The 12,699-nt window shown below is 58.9% G+C and overlaps 1 long non-coding RNA gene across 7 annotated transcripts; it reads right to left on the minus strand.

The window, feature by feature from the left end:
- Positions 1-4,554: 4,554 nt before the first annotated feature.
- Positions 4,555-12,069, minus strand: LOC124092518 (uncharacterized). 7 transcript variants are annotated; one of them, XR_009226775.1, is made up of 5 exons: positions 11,722-12,069; positions 11,422-11,574; positions 9,584-9,807; positions 7,743-9,496; positions 4,555-7,541 (listed from the first exon to the last, which is right to left on the minus strand). It is a non-coding gene; the product is annotated as an uncharacterized LOC124092518 (long non-coding RNA). The 7 variants fall into 7 exon arrangements; XR_009226774.1 differs by having other exon boundaries at positions 11,422-11,618; XR_009226773.1 differs by having other exon boundaries at positions 7,743-7,859; positions 8,714-9,496; positions 11,422-12,069.
- Positions 12,070-12,699: the final 630 nt, after the last annotated feature.

A 12,699-nucleotide genomic window follows, 5' to 3' on the forward strand; every position in this document is an offset into this window, starting at 1 on the left:
CTGGCTCCACTCCTCCCTGCTCCCTCCCTGGCCACGCTGGTGAGGGCCCCGCGCCATCCCCCTCCTGTCACCGCTGGGTACACACAGGTGGCCTTGGGCCCCAGGGGGCTTTCAGTCTGTGGCAGGGGCTATTTAGGGATCTGCACACCTGCACACGGTGGGGGGGGCTCCGGTTTGGGTGGGGGGCAGCGCTCTCCTCGGGGCGCAGGAGGTGGGAAGGTCCTCAACCTGCCCTTCGCTCCCTAACCCGTGGACCCCACTCTCAATGCCAAAGTCTGACTCCTGGGCAAGAGGCCGGGTGAGAGCCGCCGTCACCAGTGAGGCTGAACCGTACAATCTAAACAGGTCACTCTGGCCACTGAGCAGGGAGCAGCTTCTCTGTGGCACACGCTTGCGCACTGCACTACCTGAAGAGGATTCCCAGTCAAAGGCGGGCGGCAGCTCAGAGTGGAGACCGCGGCCACGGCAGCTGCCCTCGGGGGTGTGGGGAGCAGGGCCCGGAACACACGGCACCTGCCTTCACAGCAGACCGCAACCACAGGACCGGGAGCGAGCCCATGTCCATCCACAGCTGAGTGGGCACACGTGTCCCCTCCCAAGGAGGGGGCCCCCGCTCAGCCTGGGAGGGAGGGACAGCCTGACGCCTGCCCCAGCAAGGACAGACCTGGGGACGGGGCACCCCGTGCAGAGAGCCAGTTGTAAGGGGACACAGGCTGCAGCATCCACCCAAGAGGTCCCTGGGGTCTCAGATCCACAGACAGGAAGCAGCAGGCAGGAGTCAGGCTGGGAGGGGCAGTGGTCAGTGCTGAAGGGGCAGAGCTCATGTGGGGAGGTGGAAAGTTCTGGAGGTGGTGGTGGGGATGGCTGCACAGCCCTGTGATTGTGCTCCCTCACTCTGAGCTCTGCATATCAATTTTCATCATGCATATTTTACCATAATAAAAAACCAGTTCCTACAAATTAGAAGGAAAATGCTAAGAATCCAATAGACAGACCCAGAATGTGTGCAGGGAACACATGCAAAAGCATTACCAGTCAGGCATGGTGGCTAGACCTGTGATCGCTGCGACTCAGGAGGCCGAGGCAGGAGGATCAGAAGTTCAAGGGCAGTCTCAGCAACTTAGTGAGACCCTGTCTCAAAATAAAAAAATAAAACTGGAGGGGTAGCTCCAGGGGTAGAGCACCTCTGGGTTCAACCTTCAGCACCAAAAATAAATGTGAAAATCAGTATGGATTCATAATTGACTGAAATGATATCCTTTTGCTTCAAAATTCATCCAGATTAACGAAAGCTGTTGGGTTCCCCGCCTGCTAGGCGGGATATGGGCTGTCCCCTGCTGCCAGGGACCTCCAGAGGTGAGGGCTTCCTAGGAAGTGCGGAGAACCCAGGAACATCTGCTTCCGAGAGTGGGCGATTCATGACACTGACCTGGAGCACAGTCAAGAGAGCCGTGATTTATTCCACTGTGACTTACAGTCATAGACTCGGGAATGTGCAGCCTTCAAAACGTTTATGATTTTAAATCTGAAAATCACAGAACGTAAAAGTCACCCTTTCAACTCAGGAGGCCGAGGCAGGAGGATCCGAAGTTCAAGGCCAGCCTCAGTAATTTAGCAAGGCCCTGTCTCAAAACAACAAAAAGGGCTGGGGTTGTGGCTCAGTGGTTAAGTGCCCCTGGGTGCAATCCCTGGTACCAAAACAAATTTAAAAGTAAAAATTTAGTCCTCAGGAAATCATGACCATCTAGTTCTAGAACAATCTATCATCCTCAAAGGAGTCCCCTCTGTGGGGGGCCGTCATGCTGAATGACTAGCATTTCCTTCCCAAGAGTGAAAGAGGCTCTGTCGGTCACCTTCGTAGTGACCTGGTCACTTTCGTAGTGGCCCAAGACGATGCCCAGATCCTCCAAGTAGCAGAATGTGCCTTCGGGCGTAGGCGTGGCCTCCCGCAGCCCAGGGGTCGTTACTCGTGGCCCTTGTGACCTGCCCTCTTGGCCGGGAGCCTCCTGGAGCTCCGTTTAAGGTAAGCGGGGTCTGCTTCACTTGGTGTCCAGGAGATTCCCTCAAGTGACCTTCAGTTCAGCTGCCCGCGCTGGTCGAGGGCGGCACCCCTCCTCAGCCCTGTACCCACAAACATGTCCTGCCCTGGACTTGCCTGCCCTGACGTGTCCTGTGGCCTGTGTGTCTGGCTCTCACTGAGCACCAGGTCCTCAGGTCCCTCCACACTGCAGCTGTCACCTCCAGCGGCCCAGCGTCCTCCCGGCTCTGACTCGGACCCTCCTGCCTCCTCTCAGGAGGACCCTGTGGGCTCATCTCAGCGTCCCTGACTTACTCCCACCCGTAGCGTCCCCTCTGTCCCATGAGGTGACATCCGCAGGTCGTGAGGGCTGCCTGAGGATGTCGGGGCCTGTTTTCTGTCAGCTGCAGCCTGGGTTCCCTAGGGGCAGGGCCAGCGGGAGGGTGTGTGCTTTGTCCCTGGGTGAGTCTGGCTGGTCCGTGTTTGGGGGTCAACCTGGACAGCAGAGTCGGGGGGAGGGCAGGTGTGGGAGGGCCTGGGGGAGTCAGCCTGGCTTGGTGAGCCGCTGGCCTCACCTGGGGACTCGTTCCCACAGACTCCCCAAGATGGCACCCTGGGGCCGGGTGGGTGGGGACGAGAGGAGGACAGACTCCTGGCTCCCCAGTAGCAGGGGTCACCCTGCACTGCCCAGCATGTCTGCCGAGTGCAGGGCCAATGCCCAGGGGCAGGAGGTTGTGCCTGTGACCTGGTCCAGTCCATGCTGGTGCCCCATGTCCTCCATGCACAGCTGGACCGAGAAGCTCCACAGAAGGCAACGGGGCCTCATCTAGTGGTGGCCGCTGGTCCACAGGCTCCACAGGAAATGAAATGCAGGGCCCTTCCCAAACACCACGAGCATCTCAGGACGATGACAGCACAGCCTCAGACGCTCCGAGTGACTCACAGGTCACACGCCCACCAAAACCTCCTTCGGGCTTTCTGAGCGGCTTTGTGTAATCTCTCCCAGGACAACGGAGACATGTCACAGTGGACTGAAGCAGTTAGCATGCAGCGTCTCAGATAAGGCACCTCAGAGTGGACAGGGCCGGGCAGGAGGCCCAGGGCGGTGCCAGAGGCTGGTGTCTGGGGACAGAGCTGGGGAGAGGAGAATTCTGGACACAAGTGGGGAGGGCCGTGCGGCCTGTGGATAGAAGGGCACCTTGATGTTGTGCACAGTTCACCAGAAGGAAGCAGAGGCCTCTCCCAAGGTCCAGCGAGTGACCAACGCTCGGCAGGGGGGCCTGGGACTGGGGTGCTTGGGGCCCGGGGAGGCTGCAGCGTCCTGGGACACCTCTCGCGCTGGCCAACTCCGGGGAGCTTTTCCGGGAGCCACCCAGGTGTCAGCGGCAGGAACAGCAAGGAGGAGCCCCGCGCAGCCAGCGCCTGAGAGGCGGCCGCGGACCCAGGCTGCCCGCAGCGCGATGCCCCGCGCACTGCGAACGCCAGGGCAGACCAGGGCAGACCAGCGCGGGCAGCGTGGGAGGGGAGACTGCCCAAAGACTGCGCATCCCAGCCCAGCACTGCGGCTTGGAGTGACAGGACCTCAGCAGGTGACATTAAGCACCTGAGAGAATCGTCCTGTGTTACGCTGGTGCCCCATGTCCTCGCAGGACCCATGCAGGGGGAAGCAAGCACTCGGGGTCAGAGGAGGGGCCTGGAGCAAGGCGGGAGGGAGGCCACGGGCAAGGAGTGCAGAGGGGCCTGCAGGTGGACAGACAGACAGAAGAGGCAAACCCCACGGGAAGGCCTCCCGCTGCGGTTCAACCTCAAGACCTCCCAGGAAGGGCAGGATGGTGGCCAAGGGGTCGGTAGTTGCCAGGGTTGGGGAGGAGAAGGGAGAGGGTGAACAGGAGGAGTGCAGAGGGCTCCTGGGCGTCGCTGTCCTGGTGGACACAGGCCGGAATCCATGGGGCCGACCGACAAGGAGCAGCACGAGTGGGCCCTGACGGGAGTGTGGACAGGGCTTGTGCGCCGCAGAATGGACAGCTGCCCCCGCAGGGCAAAGAAAGCCCGGCATGACGAGGCCTGGGGGGTCCAGTGGCCTCCCTGACTGGGTCAGTCTGCACTCCGTGGGACCCGCCACCAGCTTCCATCCCTCAGGGGAGCTGCCCTCTCCTCAGACCCTCCTGCCGGCCAGTTCCCGTCCCTCCTGGCCAGGGCAGGTGTGGCGTCTGGGCAGCCAAGGGGGCAGGCTGGGATTCAGCCTCCCCCAGGGATCCAGAGGGATGCATGAGAGATCCCTGGAGGGGCCCCAGGCAGCAGCGACGCCCCAGCCACAGCGGGCCAGCGCCCTGTCACAGGGAGGTCTCAGTGGAGAGAGTGACGCGAGGCCTTCGGAGCCAGCCTCGGAGGAGCCCTCCTTCTCCCTGGGATTTATCACTCTGGGAAGAGCTCCAAACCCAGATTGAGAAAGGCCCCCTCTCTGCCAACTGCCACAGTCTGGCTGGGCACAAATGCCGCAGTCTGGCTGGGCACACAATCACGAGCCACCACACAGCTTGTAGATTCAAACAGCAACTCTTTATTCCCGAACTCACACCAGCCGTCTACAATCACGTTCTGGGGAAATCCACGTTCTCTTCCCAAATCCACCTCCACTGGGCTTCTATCTCCCAAATATACTGTCTGAATCCCGTGAGAACTCAAGGGGAACTCAGGCAGCAGGATACGCCCTATTCCCAGCAGGAATAATCTTAAACCTTAAACCTGGAACCTAAACCGGGAACGCCCTAATCCGCCTTGGTCCTTGAGCAAGGTCACCTACATTCAATGTCACTGCAACATGGGGTACGCTGGCAAGGAAATTGTCATACTTACTTGGCTAATGGCTCCCAGCAGCCAACAGGCTGTCCCGCCTGCACGGAGGCCGGCCAGGGCGAGGCAGAGGCCGGGCCGCCCACAGGTGTCCAGGGTCCTGATCCGCTCACTTCTCCCTTCCAGTCCTAGGCAACAGCCCTGCAGGCCACCCCTACGCCGAGGTCCAGTTCCACCCAGCCTTAGAGATGAGGAACCGGACTGGGCAGCTGTGGGGTTCTGCAGCCAGTGGTGGTGACACTGTCTGAGGTCAGGGAAGCAATGGACTTCAGGGAGGAGAAAGATGAGTGTCTACCCCAGGCACCTGCACAGAAAGCTCTGCCTGCCCTTCCCCACCCAGAGCCACAGGAGCCACCTCTGGAAAGCAGGTGTTCTCAGGCCAGGTCCTAATGTTTCAGGGGTCAGAGTGGCGGCTGCCCATCAGAAAGACGCGCAGCAGGTTGGCTGGGGATGGGGGAGCCAAAGCCCCATCCCTTGGGTCAAGGGAATTTGCTGGTCAGTAGCAGCCCCCAACTCAGGACACGGTGCGGTCATGTCTCCCTGCCAGCCTCATCCTGGCCACCTCTGGAGCCTCGGCTGGGAGCAGAGTGAGGGGGAGATGCCCCTCTTGCCCAGTCTCCTTCCTGGTCCACCCTGGAGGAACAGCTCTGGGAAGCTCCCTACTCCAGAAGACTCCAGAAGACACCTCAGCCTGGGAGAGCTGCCTGGGCTGGTCCCGGACCAGGGCCCACCTCTGCCCACTGTCGCAGAGGGCGGAGGAGGAGGCGGGAGCAGGGCGGAGCGCCCCTGAAGTTCTGCGCACAAGAGGCAGCAAAATAAAAGAGGAACAGGCAAGGCCACCAACCTAGCCCCGGGACGGCCAGCCGCGTGGCTCCGTCCCGTCCGCATCTCCTGGTCTGTAAAAGGGAGATGATTGACGCCGCAAGGCTGCTGAGAGGCAGTTAATAAGGACAAAGTCAATCACGAGCATCAGGGAAACTGGCCCAGGTCTTCAGACTGCAGTGTGCTCAACGTCCACCGGGCGGCCAGCACCAAGGAATGCCGACCCTCACTCTCTTCTGCACGCCAGGAGCATCTACCCGGGAATCCCATCTGCTCCTGGACCCTTCCCCAGGCACAGAAGCAGCAGCTGCCCAGGCAACCCGCACCCCGAAAACAGGTCTTAAAAGACAGAGATCCGCTGCCAGCTACAAAGGTGGCTGCCCCCCGCGGGGAAGGGGCAGCCCAGGAGCCCTGCAGGCGCACAAGCCCACCCTCCTGCAGGCGGCCGCCGGCCCAGCGCTTCCTCGGCTTCCGGCTGTTTTCTCCGAAGAGCCCGCGCTGGCCAGAGGGCGTCCTGCTTCCTTTCTGCGAAACCAGGGCCTGGCCGCCAGAGGACCCGGCCCCTTTCTCCGAAGGGGCCTGGCCGGGTCTTGGCACCTCTGCCTGCCTCCCAGGCTGGCCTCAGACCCTGCCCAGGGACGCCTGAGAGGTCAGGGATGTGGCCTGGGGACGCCTGAGGGATGGGGAGCCCGGTGGCCTAAGGGCCACTGGAGGGGCGAAGGGGCGGGGTCTGGGAACTGAACTTTCTCCCGAGAAACCTAAGCAATGCCCCGCCCCTCGTGAGGCTCTGCCCAGTGCGGCTGCGCAGAAGGCCCCGGGAGAGGGGGACGAGTGGGACCTCAGAACCAGGCCCCAAGACTCGGCTGCTGATTGGTCCACTGCCCGCGATGCTAAGGTGGATGCGCAGCCGCAGGCGAGAGGGGCGGAGCCTTACGTATTCTGGGGGCTATAGAATGGAACCAGAAGGGTGCCTCTGTACCTGCGCCCACTTTCCTTTCTTCAGGGGCACTCAAGTGACCACTGAGCCACATCCCAGCCCTATTTTGAATTTTATTTAGAGACAGGATCTCACGGAGTTGCTTAGCACCTCACCATTGCTAAGCTCCTGCCTCAGCCTCCCCAGCCGCTGGGATTGCAGGCGTGCACCCCGGCACCAGGCCCTGCACCCACTCTCATCCAGCACATGAGCTTATTCATTACCTACAGTTAAATCCCTTCCATGATAAATTATAACGCGGTCTACTCACACTGGAGTAATATTCTGCTATTTTTAGTGTGGTTCAAATATTACATGGGCATATTAAAATTTTTAGTATGTTATTTTCTAAATATTACATGGCACACCAAAAATTACTTGTTTTTCAAGATTCAAATATATTTTACTCAGGAGCCTACTTGTAAGCATTTGTCCCTTATGTGACCACACGTCCATGCTGACCTCAGTCCTTCAAAGGGAAGCTGCAAGACAGCAGGCACCCCTCGGGCTTTGTTCCTCTTGGCAGCGCCCAGCAGGGTGCTGAAAGAAGGTGGCTGCGGCAGACTCAGGTCACTCAGAGACACCCATTTCTAATCCATAGAACCTGTGAAAAACGTTCGAGTTTGCAGATGGGATTAAGTTAAGGACACTGAGATGGAGATCGTCTTGAATTCTCCAGGGGCCAATTTCATCATGGTGATGGGGACAGACAGACGTGAGTGGTGGGAACGCGAGGTTAAGGGAATAATTCTATGAAATAGGCCCACTGTGCTGACACCTGCCTGCTTTCTTTTCCAAGAAGCAATTTACCTGCAGCCCTGCCTGGCTTAAGTGGACAGGCCATGTCACATTCCTCGGCAAACGACCTATTATCTGCAGGAGAAATGCAGGCCCAAGTAGTGTTGAAAAGAGGAACCCAGGTTACCCTGAAGGGGGAGACCTCTGTGACTCTTTTCACAGACCAGATCCCAAAACTCAGGGAGATAAGGATCATTCCTTCTAACCATAAAATCTCTAAGAATCTGTGGTTAAGAATCACCCCAAACACCCCACAGTTGTCATGGCAGAGGGGACCTGAAAGTCTGATGTCATCTTGCTGTCAGTCAGAAGTGAAGAGGTGGACCTGGGGCTGTAGCTCAGTGGCAGAGCACTTGCCTCAAATGTGTGAGGCACTGGGTTCGATCCTCAGCACTACAAAAAAATAAACAAATAAAATAAAGGCATTCTGTTCATCTACAGCTACAAAAATTAAAACAAAAAAAAAAAGTCAAGAGGTGGACCTGGATGCCCTGGAAACTTCTCTGGGATCCCAATAAAATGAAGTGCAGGAGAAGCACACTGTCTGTCTCCTCTCTGAGGGGACTGCTCTCTCCCTTGAGGGTCCCCTTTTCCTATTTCTTTAAGAAACTCAGGCCTAGGACTCTGAGTGACATGTCTGAAATCTTTCTGACTTGATCACAAGAATCAGGTGTTTCTGGGGTGGGGCGGAGTCTTCACACTGCCTCAGTTTCCTGGAAGTCCCAAGCCCTTCACAATGGGGTCTTCATAGAGGGAGGCCAGAGGGTCCCTCTGAGAGGGGCTGGGAGACACTGAAATACCGACTCTGAAGCTGGAGGCCGCGAGCCGAGGTGGCCGTGCCTCCAGACTGAAAGAGACAGAGCCTCCCTGACCGTCGTGCAGAATCTGCTGCAATTTTGGACCCTAAAGGCTGGGTCCTTTCCCTCTCAGATTGTGGAACCAGGAATGAGGCCCAGCATGACTGGGCAGAGCAGGAGAATTTTATTCTTGGCCAAGAAAAGGAGAAGTGGGAGATAAACTTGCAAATCAGCTTCCCGCCCTGTAAGAGTTGGGGGTTTCAGAGGTAGGCAAAAAAATAAAAGGGGAGAGAGAGGCTCATAAAGGGGAGGAAGCTCATGGATTCCCTGGACCCTAGGTGCCACCTCTTTGCGCTCCTACTGTGGACCTCACCAGTCACCATCATGGTATTGTCCACTCTCAGGGCAGGGGCCACCTAGCATGCACATGAGATCATGATGACGTCAGACCTAGTCTGGTGGCCTTGCTGTTCCTATCCAGCCAGCTTCAGCCAAGCCCACATGAAGAGGGACAGAACCCTGTCAAGGGTGTCAGGGCAAGGCAGAAATTCAGCAGGTCAGCTAGACGTACACACAGTGAGGACATCAAGGCAGGGTAAGAGCAGGAGGATCAGAATCAGAGACTGAAGGAGCCAGGAGCTCAGCGATTCGGACACCTCTAGGGGCTGGAAAAAGGGACAAGGACAAGGACTCTCCCTTGGAGCTTCCAGGAGGGACAAGCCCTGCCCACCTCTTGGTTTTTAGTCTGGAGAGATCGGTTATGGACTCTGACCTCCAGATTGTAAGAGAATCAATTCATGTTATCTGAAGCCACTGAGTTGGTGGGGCTTTGTTACTGCAGCCATAGGACACTCATACATACCCAGAAAACATCTGGTGAGTGCCAGAAGGCCCGGGAAGAACACAAAGGCAGCTCTGGAAACGTGGGTCAGAGCCAAAAAAGTCAGGAGCCTGGCCTCCCATGTGTCATTTGTCATGAGACCCTGGGCCTCTGAAATCAGTCCAGGCCTTGGGTTTCCTGATCTGTAACCTGGGGAGGCTCTGCCCGCCTCACAGAAGATGAGGAGGAAGGAGGCCCCTCAGCTGCGGCCAGACCTGGCTCAGCGACCTCCCTGGGACCAGCCCCTCCACTGCCAGGGCTTGTGCATTCGCAGACTCACTGGGTTGTGACTGTCACCCTGTTTCCTGAAAGGAGGCCCAGGGAGTTGAAGTAGCTGCCCCAAGGTTATCCAGCTGTTAAGGGGGAGAGTGTGCATGGGAATGAAACCCTCAGGGAGAGCCCACCCGGCGCCCCCAGCACCCTCTCTGCCCTCAGTTTACCCTCACGGTACAGCTCTTCCCACTGGGGCCATCCGAACCCCCAATCAAGGGATGCGTGCCAAGGTTAAGACGTTTCCTCAGCAGGCAGACACGTGACAACCCAGGAAGGAGGTGAAAGGTCAGGCTCTGAGAGCCCCACCCCGGCCCCAGGCAGAAGTCAGGTGTGAGGCGGTCACGGATTCCCGGAGGTCACGGATTCCCGGAGGCCGGAACGTCTCACTCACCTGGAACAAGGACACGCCCTCTAAATCTTCCCTACCTCTACCCAGAGATCTGGGGGTCTCCCCACCCTGGGGCTGCCCCCAGGCTGGTTGTCCCGGCCAGCCCGGTTCTGTGGGAGGCCAGCCACCGGTCAGCCGGAGGAGCAAGAGGACAGGGAGGAGGCGGAGAGGCGGGGCGGGCAGCCAGGGTGGAGGAATCCCCAAACTGGCTAAAAATAGCCAGGGAAATTATTCCAGCACCTTCCCAAAATAGAAGGCAGCCTCCCAGCCCAACAAAAGGCCAGCGCGGGCTGGCAGCAGGAGAGGGGCGGCTGAGGAGAGGTGGCGAGGTGGCGGCCGGCCACCTCTCCCCAAGACAACACCCAGGCCCGTCTTTGACCTTCCCCGCAACCCTCCTCCCAGCGTTGGGGTGCGGAGGTTGCGCAGAAAGCCTGGCTGGGCTACCCAGCTCCAGAGGAGGTGGGGACCCCGGAAAGTGGAGCCGCCCCTTCTTCCTAACGCAAGGTCCTGGCCCTGGGCTGCCGACCTGGGAAACCGGAGGGCCCAGGCTACCCAGGCTAAAAATAGCTCTAGCCTCCTCCCAGGCTATATTTAGTCTGTTAGCCTTGGCGTCCGCAATAAGGCAGCCGGCGGGCACACCCCGCCGGGCAGCTCGGGTGCGGGCACCGCCTCTGGCCACCACAGAGGCCAGGGATGGGGCGAGACCCACAGTGTGGACAGAACTGGCTTCAGCTCCCGGCTGGCTGGGTGGCACAGGACACCCACAGGCTCTCTCTGTGCCTGGCTGTGCAGAAGAGAGGGTGACAAGCGGGTGTGTGGGGGGGTCTGGATTCCAGAGAGCTCTAGAAAAAGGATGCAGCACCTCTGGTCACCACACCCTGCGGAGATGAGACCTGAGCACGACTCTGTGCCAGGCATGCGCTGGAGGGGTGGCAGTGCCTGGGCCTCAGTGTCCCCGTGAATGAGGAATCACATCGCTCAGCCCGCGGCAGACCCCCTCCTAAGCGCTCTGCACGTGTTGTCACTACAAATAAGTTAGTGTCACTTTCGTTTTTCCAAGTTCCCTCCCGCGCAGGCCGGCTCCAGTAACGCAAGGGGCTGACGTCACCGCAGCCCGGGTCCAGCCCCCCGCGCGCCCGACGCAGGCCGGCGCCGCCGTCACGGGCGTTCCTGCGCCAGGGAACCCCGGCCCCCGCGCTGGGGGCCGTGGAAACCCGTGACGCCAGCGCGCGCCGCCGCAGGTCTTCCGGCCCGCGCCCGGGCAGGCGGAGGGCGGGGCGTCCTCGCTCCAGCCGCGTGCGCGTGCGCTGCGCTCTCCCACCCCACGCGTGCACACCCGCGCGCCACGCCTGCACCGACGCAGGGGCGTGCCCGGCGTGTGTCGGCCTGCACGAGCTCGCGGGCTTGCGTGTGCAGGCCCGGGACCCCCGGGGCACGAGCCCACTGGGACGCACAGCGCAGGGCTGGGAGGAGGAGGGGAAGGGGACCACCCGGCCCACACCCTGCTCTCCCGGCCCCACACTGTCTCCCTGCAGGTGCCCGTGGCCTGTGGGCGTGGGGCCGTCGCGATGACGGGGAGGCTGTTCATGTCTCCCCACCAGTCTGGGAGCTAATTACCGTCAGGACGAGACGGGTTGGCTGGAAAGATGAACAAATCGCAGTGTCTGCAGCGCGTCTGGGTCTCCAGGCCCCTGCGGCGACGGTTGTCGGTGCCCGGGCTGTGGGGCGGGACGCCGCGCTGGGTGGGGTCCAGGACGACCTTGGTGCTGCCTGTGGGTAGGGGACCTTGGGCTCCCGCGCGGGTCCTAGAGGGACTAGGCGAGGGATGGCGGCCCAGTCTGGTGTGTGTGAGCGAGAGACAGACCTGTGGCAGGCTAGTCTCCTGATAAATAAAATGGGTCTAATAATAGTACTTACCCCATCAAGTCCCCGAGGACCTGGCAGCCCACGCCCTGAATTATCCACGAGTAATCAGAATTTCGGTCCACACCAAGACCTGGCGTGGATGCCCATAGCACTTCTATTCCTCCTCACGGAAAACCGAGAACTTTCCAAACCTCTGTGCTCAGGTGAGCCCGTAAACCGAGGTCCAGGTTGATGGACGGAATGGAATTCTCTTTAAAAAGTACTGTGACCGGGAACAGAGCGACCTTGAAGATGTCTGCTGAGCCAACCAGATCCCAAAGGCCACAGCGTGTGACTCTATTGATAGGAAACGTCCAGCCCAGAAAGTGGACTGGTGGGTGCAGGGCTGGGGGAGGGGACCACGTGATTACTGCCCTTGGGAATGGGGTTTCCTTTTGGGGTAATGGAATGTTCTGGTGTTAGACAGTGGTGAGGCTACACAACCCTGTGACTGTGTTAAAAACTACTGCACTGTACATTTCAAAAGGTGAATTTGTAATGTATGTGAAGTTTACCCTTCTTTTAAAGGATAAAAAAAGAACTTGATACTTGCGATATCAAGAGTCCCCAATGCATTATGCTGAGTTGAAGGACAGACTCAGAGGCTGCATACAGACTGGGGATGTGACATGTTGGTAGCATGCCTGCCAGCAGGGTTCCTTCCCCAGCTCAGCAGGAAGAGGGAGGGGGAGGAAGGGAGAAAAGCAAGACTACTCACTTTGTGATTCTGCTTATCTTTCTGGAAAAGGCTGATCTGCAGGTCAGTGGTGGCCAGAGGGTGGGTGCCAGAAGGGACACACTACCAAGGGAAGGGAGGGGACCGCAGGACATAGAAAGCCCTCACATCTTGACTGTGATGGGTCTCCCTGTGGACGTTGGTCAGGACTCATCAAGTTGTACACTTTAAAGTGTGAACTTGCAATTTGTGAGTTATGCCTTAATAAACCTATCTTTAAAAAAAAAAAACAAGTGTACGGTGTTTTAAAAAAT

Source organism: Marmota monax, unplaced genomic scaffold, assembly GCF_021218885.2.
Source record: "Marmota monax isolate L192 unplaced genomic scaffold, Marmota_monax_Labrador192_F-V1.1 WCK01_AAM20220418_F8-fsc00102, whole genome shotgun sequence".
Taxonomy (NCBI): domain Eukaryota; kingdom Metazoa; phylum Chordata; class Mammalia; order Rodentia; family Sciuridae; genus Marmota; species Marmota monax.